An 11,428-nucleotide genomic window follows, 5' to 3' on the forward strand; every position below is an offset into this window, starting at 1 on the left:
GTACCTGGCGAGTACAGCAGCGTACAAAACGAATGACCCCCAATCTGGTCATAGTAACATTGCCACGCAATGTGTGCAGTTGTGTTATCCTGCTCAAGTATTTAGTACGGGTTGAATATGTTGTGCTGATCCATACATAATGTCGAAGGCAAAACGTTAAATTCACTTAGAGATACGAAATGCAATTAAGAAATATGAGAGTGACTTTTATGTATTAACGAAGACAATATCGTGTGTAATGTATGTAAAATTGAAATAAAAACAGAACAACTCAGGCTATAGAGAAACATTGCAACAGTACATCGCACAGAAAATGCGTTGATATGAAATCTGAGGAACCATCTACATCATCATCATCATCATCATCATCATCAGCAGCAGCAGCAGCAGCAGTAGCATCATCATCATTTAGTTGTGCGGGTCTAACGACACGTGCAACATGATGCTCAGTACAAATATATTCCTCTAAAGAAATTGAGTGATCCCCATTTTAGAGGTTTTCTTCAGAAATTCTCTCCATACAAAAACTGTTTAAGCGATAGGCGAAGACGATTCAGCTTGACAACTTACGAGAATATATCGTCATTTACTGCAACGCTGGTAATTCCATCAATGATGACGAGGACTGAACTTGCAAGGTATGTACTACAGTACATTATTTATTACTTTTCCTTCTGATTGTACGGAGATACAGTAGCATATTGACGTCGTCTGTTTACGTTTAAAACCTATTCAGCCAATGGTCTGAATGAAAACAATGTAAAATATAGTAAATGTGCACTTTCATTGAACGACAAGTCATCCCGCATCCACTATCTAGTTATAGGCTAAGCTCTATCATACGTAAAGCCCTGTGTTTACAAAATGCTTGTGTGCACGCTCGACTAGTTACAGTAGCGGCTGTTTATACAGTCCGACCCGTATGAATCAGCTCATAAAAATGCACATTTACAGCATTACTTGTGTTTCAAATTAATTAACTCGGAGCAAACATTATATTTACAAAAGATATCATTCTTATCAACTAAGTCAAACACAATTTCCCCATGTTCTGAATTCAGTCGCCTTATTATCTGTTCTTTGTTGGATTTTTATTCCGGCATTCTGATACAACCTCACGTCACTTAAGGGGTTAGCTACAGCTTACAGCAGTAAAATTTTGGAAAAATTCAACGTTCTTTCCTCCATTACTCTATCTTGTACAATAATGAAAATTAGTATATGTAAAACACTGTCCTTCTGCTGTATGAAAATAGTACATTATGCAACGAGCCTATAATGGTAGTAATTAAGACGCAAGTATGATTTTTTATGAAACGAGCGCAAGCGAGTTTCATAATTTTCATACAAGCGTCTTAATTACCATTATAGGCAAGTTTCATACGACTTTTTATTCTCGACCATATTTCTAACTTGAAAGTATTAAAAATTAGATCTTTTTATGGTTATGTGCGAACTGACCTGAATTGTGAGATGTGCGCAGACGCGAAAGTATTGATTTTTTTCCGAGGCCAAATGTCATTGACCTTGGCACAGAATAAGAATGAACATTAGTCTGATACAAACTGGGAATTGATTTACAATTGAAAAACGAGATAAATTGAATTTATTTGAATATTATTTACAATTAACGCTAATTATTATAGTAACAGAACATAACCTTCTGCGACAGTATCGGATTTCCAGCCTCCGTGACTTTTCGCTAATTGTCTGTCGATTGCATATCCAAGAATAATCGATATAACGGTACAAAGCTGACTTGTGATTGGCTGAAGACCTGTACTTTAATGAGTAGGTGTACTTTAATGATATGCATTAAAGGACTCCTACCAGGTGCATAATTACTACATTTCGGCATGGTCAAGCATGAAAATATTTTTACGATTTAAAAAAATTATTTACTTTTTTAAATTCAGTTCACTGTGCAGTGATGAAGCGTTTCCCACATAACTAAAAAATTATCCAACATTCTGTGATGAAATTTCGAGTGTGTATTAATGTATTTCATATCCACAACCTGATGCAAGATCACTTCTCTATCTTTGATAGATTATCTAACAAAAAATAAATTCATTTTACAAATCGGTCAAAAATCTGTATTTTCTTCTAACACAAAATTTGAAAAAAAATTATTAAGGAATGTAATTGAAAGAGCATGATATAGTAAAATTGAGTTTCAACAGTAAAATAAAAGGGAGAGAACATGAACAAGTTTATGAGTTATGAGTTATGAGGGAAACGCTTCATCACTGCACAGTGAACTGCACATTTTGAATTCTGAAAAAAAAAATATATATATATAATTTTTTTAAATCGTGAAAATAATTTTTTTATATAGCAGAAGAACAGTGTTTTACACATACCCATTTTCATTATTGCACAAGGTACAAAAAATGTTTAATATTTCCAAAAATTTTACTGCTGTAAGCTGTACCTAATCCCTTAAGCAGGTCTACTATTGAGGGAAGTCGAATGTTCATTCTATCTGCTCCTTACAAACAAAGGGATACCCGGAAACGGGACGCATTTTGTAAACAATGTATATAGAAATTGTTTACTACCCTGATACCAATACTTTTCTTCAGTCCTAGTTATCACTTACCATCATTTCTTGTATGATAGGAAATTTAGACTTCCTAGGACTGTCAAGAAAACAATAACTATAGAAGCAAATAAAATTACCACTTACTCTTGAAAAATTCTATATAACGTCGACTTGTGTAGTCAGACTTAAGTATGACGATCACGTTGTCGATGGAGATATCTCTAGTAACAATGACAATGTTTAAGGTGTGGATGATTGTAATAAATTGACGATGGATGACGTGAAAAGAATGAACGTAGGAGAAACAAATTTTACAGCACCATATTATGTACTATCAGTATAATCAGATTCTCATAGGTCAATCGAGTGTCAGTAAGCTGGTTGATTCGTTGTATGACGTTCGCGTCGATTTATCGGTATGTTCAAATCATAATTAGGGAACTGAATTGTTGCCAACAATATAAATGTATAATGAAAAAGGATGTGCCAACTTAGTTATATACTTTTATATTTATTCTGGCCTCATTTTCTTACCTTTTTTCTTTATTTCTTTCCTTCTGTATTTCTTTTTATATAACCTATATTTATTTTTCTTCTCTCTTTCTCTTGCTAAACCTCCATACGTTGCCTCGATACTCCAATTTCAGCATGAGTATTGTGTTCAAATGTCATTAAACTTTACTTTAATTCTCATGCTGTTGCCATATGGCTAACAAGTCACCAACGCAGTAGCGCCAAACATGCCTGTCAGTAGAGCAGGAGAAAAAAATGCTTCTGCCCAAATGTCGTGTTATCCCGCAGGGTAAAAACCGGAGGGCGTGGCGGTATTGCATAGCCCTCAGGCGAATTTGTCTTTTGTGCTACGCGCCACATCAATTTTGCACTACCCCGCGCAATTATAAAAGAACAGCCCCGCACTAAAAAGAGCCACCCCAGGAGACCAAGCCGTTATGACGTCATCAGCACCTGCTCTCCGGTCCTTTTACTGAAACAAAGACTTCCCAATTCATTTTGAACAGACAGACCAACTATCAAGAATTATTTTGTTTGAATGAGGGCCTTTTTACGCCGGAAACAGGAGCAGGAGGGGAGTTATATCGGGTTTAGTTTAAACGTGGAAGGACAATGCGTATAGTGAGGATCACGTAAGTTCAGTTCCCAAACAGCAAATATTTCCGCCTTGTCAGTGTTGCCAACTGTTACTAGATATCACCACATGTAGTAAAATCACGATCCTATGTACTGAATGACTTCTTTACTCACCGTACTTTACCTTAATGTTGGAAGGTTATTCTAAATAGTTTCAATAATAATGAGAAATGTATTGCTATGTTCTATTCTTTTATTCCTTTACATTATTATTAGTATTAGCATTAATAGGTTACTAGACGTAAATATACAACAAAATATAGTATATAATATTCAAGAATCAAATCTGTTCCAAGACCAATTAAATTATTGTCACTTCACTTCAAAGATTCCAGCGTACATATACTGTACTTCCTAAAGGTAAATAAATTAATAACCAATTGACTTTTGGTTGGAATTCGAATGAACTTCTGATTATCTTTTGAAATTAGTAAGGAAATGGATAATACAACTAGGCTAAAACTGAAATAATAATAAATCAACTTACAAAAATAATTTTGGTCCTTAAAAGCCATAAGTAATTTCACTTCTAGATACCTTTTTAAAGATTTCATTTGTTTGTAAATTGCTTAATAATGTTACACTTACACTTATTATTTCTGGAACTCCACGTCTGTCATTGAAAAAATGTATGATACATAACTGTGAAGTCTCTTTTTGGCTCTTGTGTCCTAAATTTAAATAAGAAAAAACAAATGATTCAAGAAATGTGAGCTGGTGTAAATTAAATACTCAATTAATAAAATAATTACTACCAAAAGAGTATTTTATTAATTCTATACAAAAGATGGATTACACAGAACAGATGGCCAGAAATCATAGATTTATACACAACATACAGCATGAAACGATCATCAAAAAATGCTTTTTGTACACAATAACATCTTTCAAACGAAGTGAAATAGCCAATAAGTTCAATAAATATTATGCTAATAAGTAATAACTATAATTAATAATTATCTACAAGCTGTACAAGGGAATAAAATAGTATATTGTTGAAATTAGGGGGTATGGTTTATTACGTGTATTTATAATTTTAATTACTTTTTCTACATTTAATTATATTTTAATTTCTATTAGATTAGTTGGTGGTGTGGGTGTTAGTTTTATCTGTGTACGTCAGACTATTAAGGAAAAACTGAAAGAAATATTAAATCTACAATCTACTTTATATAACAATATTTAATCAAGAACTGAATATTACTATTCGTTTAATAACATAAGACCCAAAACATCTCCAAGTCCAGACAATACACATGCTGATTTTCTTAAATATGTTGGCAAACAAGCAAACTCACTACTTTTATCTTGTAATCTCAACTAAAATACAATATCTGTCTGGAGAAAATCTATCATAACATCAATTTTGAAAAGCAATTATTCAACTAATATCTTTTCGAGTTATCGACAGATACCACTTACCAGTATGATAGCCAAAATTATGGAAGAGATGATTTCATAGATTGAATTTGTTCCTGGAATCTAGTAACTAACTTTCATCTTATTGAGTTGACTTTAGAAAATTACATTCAACAAATGGACAGATTTTAAATTTTAGTCAAGATATTAAAGATATTTTAAACAGAAAACAAAACACCTTAGCAATTTTAATTTATTTTCAAGGATCATATGGCTCTGTAAATATAAATCACTTAAGAAATTGCAAACTTAGGGTGTCCATGATAAAGTGTTACATTGGGTCAGTGACTTGATTATTTGATTCATTGTCACAAATATGTAAATAGAGACAGATTCATCTGGGCTTCCCACATTGTTGTTTTCAGGAATACATTTTCCAATATTAATGTCGATGGTCTAACTAAAGAAATAGGTCTTATGATAATCTCATAATTTGCAGATAATATGGTTGTCTAGAACAAAAAATCACAGTCCACAAATATTAATAAACTGAGCCAAAATCCCAACAGACTTTTTGACTCTACTTGGAGAACTCAAACTTGCTCAATCAAGGGAAACTTTACTAATAAAACACAATCCCAAGTTATTTCAAAATGAATAGTATATAAGTTAACTTTAACAGATGATGTTAAGAAATGTGATACTTCTCCAGACATTTTAAAAATCATTAGAAACGATAAATGATCTGGTCAGTGAGTGACTACATACAGTATTTTTTATAGATGGATCCTGTTTACCAAGCCATAGATGTAGTGGTGTTGTAGTACAATACCAGTATATTCCCTTTTACAGGGAATTATATTCAAACACTTGTTTGCCCCATTTTAACCGTGACAATGCTTTTTAGTTTTTTAAACTTTCTGGTTATTGTATTGTGTTTGTGTTTAGTGAAAGATTTTAGATAAGGGTGCAAATAGCCATAGTAGCTGACGCGCCCTTTTTAAATGCCACTAACTAACTAACTAACTAACTAACTTCAAACACTGACTAATTTTGATAGTGAAAATTTAGATACACTTTTAAGCTTACAAAATCTCCAGTATCAACTTCATAAATCTGAGAAGGCTGTCATACTATCAGACTCAAAATCAGATATTCTTGCTGCAGTATTGGACGTAACAGCATGAAATCTCAATATTTTACAGTGTTTTAATATTTTAAGCAAAATGGTCGAATTACATCGACGACTGGTACTTCTGTGGATCCATGAACTTTATGGAGTGGGAGGTAATGAGGTAGTTGAAAGGTAGCAAAATTACTGTAAGGTTATCTATACCTGCATCTTACCACACTGTTAAAAGAATAACAAGATCAGAACATGACAATGTGGTAACAAAAATCGGAATGATTCTAAAGCAAATGAAAAAATTGCAATAGGCCATCCGGCATCCGCTCCACGATGGAGGAAAATCCTCAGAAGAAACCAACTAATCAGACCAAATGGGGGATCCAAACTACTCTCGAGTGCAGCTCTGAATTTGCAGGCCAACGAGTCTACCAACTAAGCTACATTGGTGGCTCCACTAAAAATATGAAGTACATGGCACTCAGATTATTAAATTGACAAACCTAAACAATTATTCATCAGTTAAGCTATAAAATATAATACATAGCAAGCAAGTTAATTCAATTTAAAAGTATAAACAATTCAATCAGTTGAAATATACAGAAATTGATAATAAATATCATGCAAATTACTTCACATCACAAGCATAAACAATTCATCACTTGTGGTATACAGCCTACTATTTAATTTATAGCACATACAATTCATCAGTTAAGCTATAGGCCTACAGTCTACTATTGAATTTACAGCATATATAATTCATCAATTAAGCGAAACAAAAATATAGTACAATACATAGTAAAAATAATACACCTAATTTAATAACTGAACTTCTATGAAAATCTACAGTGGCAGTACTCATATTATCACAGGCCATGATTGTCTCAAATATTTACAAAGAACTGATATTTCAGAATCTCCCTATGCCATTTCTGAAATCTCAATGAAGATATGGATCATTGTCTTGACTGTTTAACTTTACACAGCTTTCAATCATCTGGTTAAATATTGGAGTGCAAGATAACAAATGACATCAACTGCTGAACACTTGGTATCAATCAACCAACAACTTCATTAGATTAAAGGGGGGAAAAAAAACTGAAAGAATTAATTGTATATAGACACAACACATAAGACAAGGCCGCTTCAGAACAGTAATTGGCAAGGCTCTGTTGTTTTAGGATTCTTATGTAGATTCAATTTCACCTGAAAGAAAAAAGTAGCATCTATAAGTATGCCTAATTATGAGAAATAAGAGAAACGGTTGCAATAGTAGTAGTAGTAGTAGTAGTAATGATAATAATAATAATAATAATAATAATAATAATAATAATAATAATAACTGCAAAGTATGGAAATTAATATTGAAATATAATATCAAAAGGTGATTTCACACCATCAACTCTTATCATTTAGTACAACAAATCTATTATATTCAGTTGCAATCACCAGTAGCTGTTCTTTCCTCCATTTTGTTGTTGGCTGATTTTTCACAAGTCTGCTATGATATGCAGCACTATCCATGACAATAACGCATTGCCCTAATGTTCTCAGGTCAACAACTGTGTTTGCACCCACTTCTCAACTACAGGACTATTCATAGCACTATGGTAGTCCTGACTTTTCTTTCAATTGCATGAAAAAATTAAATCAGCACCTGCAATAAAAATTATACCTGGGCATATAATTACGTCACATGAATTCACAGCATTTAAATAAAGAAAATAAAACATAACATAACATAACATGACATGAGATCCTCTTTGGTGAAAGGCTTTCCCACGTTTTTATTTAGTCACCAATTTTTATATTTTTGTACCCTGATTTAAAAAATTACTCTTGCCAAATTTATGTAAAATATAAATCAATATAACTTACCGAGTATAAATCCACCTTTCGTTCCGGCATCTAATCTTCCACCCTCATTTGTTGGTCTATGAATAACACCATTCATGTCACTGGAAACTTCACCTGGTTTATTTCATGAATAAGTGGGTGATCCTACTTAAAAAAACAGAGAGAGACAAGCAATTCACATTGACACTCTAAGAGACACAAACATTTTAAAGACAGGAAAACCGTTCAAGAATTTTATAACTAACCTCTAGTTATAATATGAAACTATTAATTGCAAAACATGTTGTTCCCACTTGAATTCATTACTAGTAGCCTATATTAATTGCAATTTCATATTCCACATAAGTGTTAACCTATTTGTTGGTAAAAAATTCAATCACTCAATGTCTCACAATACATTGAAATTTACCATTCATAAAAATCCAAGTCTCATCCAAGAATACTACGGGTTTAGGGTTCTCACGCTCCACATTTCTTATATATTCTCTTAAAAACGAATAACATCACTTTCTCGTACATGTGTATAAGGATCCCCTTTGCTCCATAGAAATTTCATCTCTTTCAAAAATTTTTTCACCGATGATAAGGATACTCTAAATAAATATGTTTCATAATCATCATTCATATGTTCCAGAACTTTTGCTGCTGTTAGTACTTCCCCTGTAACAGTAAATGAAAATTATGCCATATTTTTATACATATGACTAATATCAGAATTACATTGCATAAATCAACACAATAATTCCTGTAACTTCCCTACCTTTATGTAACTTGTCATAAATAAATCTCGCAATTGCATCTTTCGTAAAATCATCAGCATCAGTCACTGGATGTTTACGTAGTCTATGTTTTCCTGGTGTCACAAGTGGGGTCCCCTTCTGTGAATTTCTCACATTCGTGGCTGTAGTAAAGCCAAGCTGTAATAACAAACAATAACATAACACTTCTAAAAATTGTTATATCATAAAATTCATGCATGATACCAACATTTGCAGCTAAATGAATAGAAAATGATCAATATGTTAGGTTGGGTCTACGATAGGTTTAAGTAGGCTAATATTTAGGTAATTCTCCAGAAAAGCTACATCAAAGAAGGCATAATTTTATTTTGTTTAATTGATTTCTGTGATATTTACATAGTGATGAACACGTGGTTTTAGTGCACAGCCACAAATACTTTCAGCACAAAAATCCTTTGACACTTACCTGTATATTCTAATGCATTGTTGTAGTCCCTCCCTCAAACTTGTTACTAATTACCAATATAACATGCGAGAGGTCCATGACGAAGAGAAATGGTTAGTTTCCCAGTAGTGCGTCCTCGTCCTCTCGAGTGTTATATCTTAACAAGTACTTTGGGTGGGGTAGCTTTCCTGAAGAAACACCATATTTAATATTACTTAGACCAGTCATGAATAAATTATTCAGCCAGAGTCAACGTTCCTATGCTTTATAGAGTATGTTATATAGTTATTATATAAAACTGAATTATTTTTAAGCACCATAACAGACCAACATTCATGTAATATTTGCTGCAATATCAAGTTAATAATTACAATATGACTTGTATTTTCTTCGGCCGATGTGGCATGTAAATTGTGATCTGAACGGTTAATTTAATACTAAAAGAGGAAACTGGAAATTTACTTTCGTGCTGTTTGATTATTTGTTCGCCTAATTTGTAAATGTATTTAAGCTATCACCTACTGCAGTATTACAGTATCTTAAATGTATTTAGTTTGGCAATATGAAAATCACTGACTTGATTAAACATCTAGGCCTAACTTAAAAATTTGTTTTGTTTGACCACAATCATGAAATTATTAGTGCAAACTCCTAAAACTGAATACCACTTTGAAATGTATGCTTAAGAATACTTACTCCTAATAATTTTCCTATTCTGGTTGTAATTGCTGTCTCCGTTAGCATAATTCCTTCTTCATTATCTTCTTTCTTCAACTCATTATACACGTGAACTACAGATTTCTGAAGCGTACTCTGAATGCCACACATTTTCTTCCTTGGAGGAGTCACTGCAACACTATTTCATTTTTTTGACATAGTAATAAAAATCTAAACACGAAAGAAATTCATTAAAATTTGAAATAATATTTCTATCCATTACCCACGTGCATTATCACCCCCAAGTATATTATATTTATTCGTACTTATCTGACTATTCTTGAATTATAACCACAACGCAACACATAAAATAACTATTATGTATTAATATTAATACTAATATTAATTAATTATTAATAAGTTCGAATTTCACTATCTTCCAGTAACCGGCTGAGAAATCTAGTACAATTTTAATTTCATGGAACTCCAGTACCGGCAAATATTGTCGATATTTGCCTCAGCTGCCAACATACCAGTTACAAAATCACTACCATTTATAGTATTTGTCAGTATCGAAATTCGAAACGAAGTTGGCAAAAGAAAATTCAACCTTCAAACTAGAAAATCACCATAATCCACTAGCATTTGTAGTAATGGGGGAAAAATGGTTAGGTTTCACCCTTAGGGTATCAAGTTACCTGGTCTTCCCTATACTTAGGGGTAGGAAAGGTTTCAACAGACCCAACCTCCTTCAGTTTCGAATGACACCGAAATTTAAACCACGTAAAAGTATTGTCGGAGAGAAAAATCACAGGTAACGCAGACGTCTGACAATGATAAAGCCCGAGTGTGGATGAACAACAAATTTTTAAATTATACAGGGTGTGTCAGAACAGAACAGACGATATTTAAGATATTATTTTGAAGAAAACATGAGATCATAATCGTGTTTTCACTTCATTACGTTAGTTCGAAACTGTAAAGTACATTGACTAACTGGTAAGGGAAACATTACAATTTTAATGAAGTTTGTTGAAGTGCAATAAAATTGTTGAAAGTTTCCTCCAGTCATTTGTAAACGATGTTCATACGGTGCACTTGGATTCTTCCTCTTTCCAAAATTCCATCTATCTTTGGAAATACCGTCTATCATTAGACTCTGAACTATTGTCGTGATTGTTTATATTGGCGTATGTTACAGATATGGCTTGTGTTCATTTAACTGATTTCAAATGTTGAATGGTTATGATAATGGTTGTTAAAGGGGTGATGAATTATACACTGTCTACCAAATTGGGCACTGCTTTAGCCTGTTTAGAACCTCGTAGTACCACTTCTTGTTGCTATAACAGCAACCACCCACTAGTTTGTGTAGGATATCCGCTGGAATGCTTCGCCATTCCTCTTGCAACATGGCACTCAGTTGGACAAAGGAAGTTGGCCCCATGTTTCGGTGGCTACTATGCAGTGGTATGCCGGTTGGACTGGCCTGCACAGAGTCCTGATCTCAATCCCAATGAGCACCTTTGGGAAAATTGGATCGGCGATTG

At 33.1% G+C, this 11,428-nt stretch overlaps 1 long non-coding RNA gene across 3 annotated transcripts; it reads right to left on the minus strand.

The window, feature by feature from the left end:
- Positions 1-7,021: 7,021 nt before the first annotated feature.
- LOC138710170 (uncharacterized) lies at positions 7,022-10,564 on the minus strand. Of its 3 annotated transcripts, XR_011335133.1 has the most exons (6): positions 9,918-10,558; positions 8,797-8,953; positions 8,446-8,696; positions 8,058-8,183; positions 7,629-7,836; positions 7,022-7,385 (listed from the first exon to the last, which is right to left on the minus strand). It is a non-coding gene; the product is annotated as an uncharacterized lncRNA (long non-coding RNA). The 3 variants fall into 3 exon arrangements; XR_011335134.1 differs by having other exon boundaries at positions 7,629-8,180; positions 9,918-10,564; XR_011335132.1 differs by having other exon boundaries at positions 7,629-8,183; positions 9,918-10,562.
- Positions 10,565-11,428: the final 864 nt, after the last annotated feature.

Source organism: Periplaneta americana, chromosome 12 (assembly GCF_040183065.1).
Source record: "Periplaneta americana isolate PAMFEO1 chromosome 12, P.americana_PAMFEO1_priV1, whole genome shotgun sequence".
Classification (NCBI taxonomy): domain Eukaryota; kingdom Metazoa; phylum Arthropoda; class Insecta; order Blattodea; family Blattidae; genus Periplaneta; species Periplaneta americana.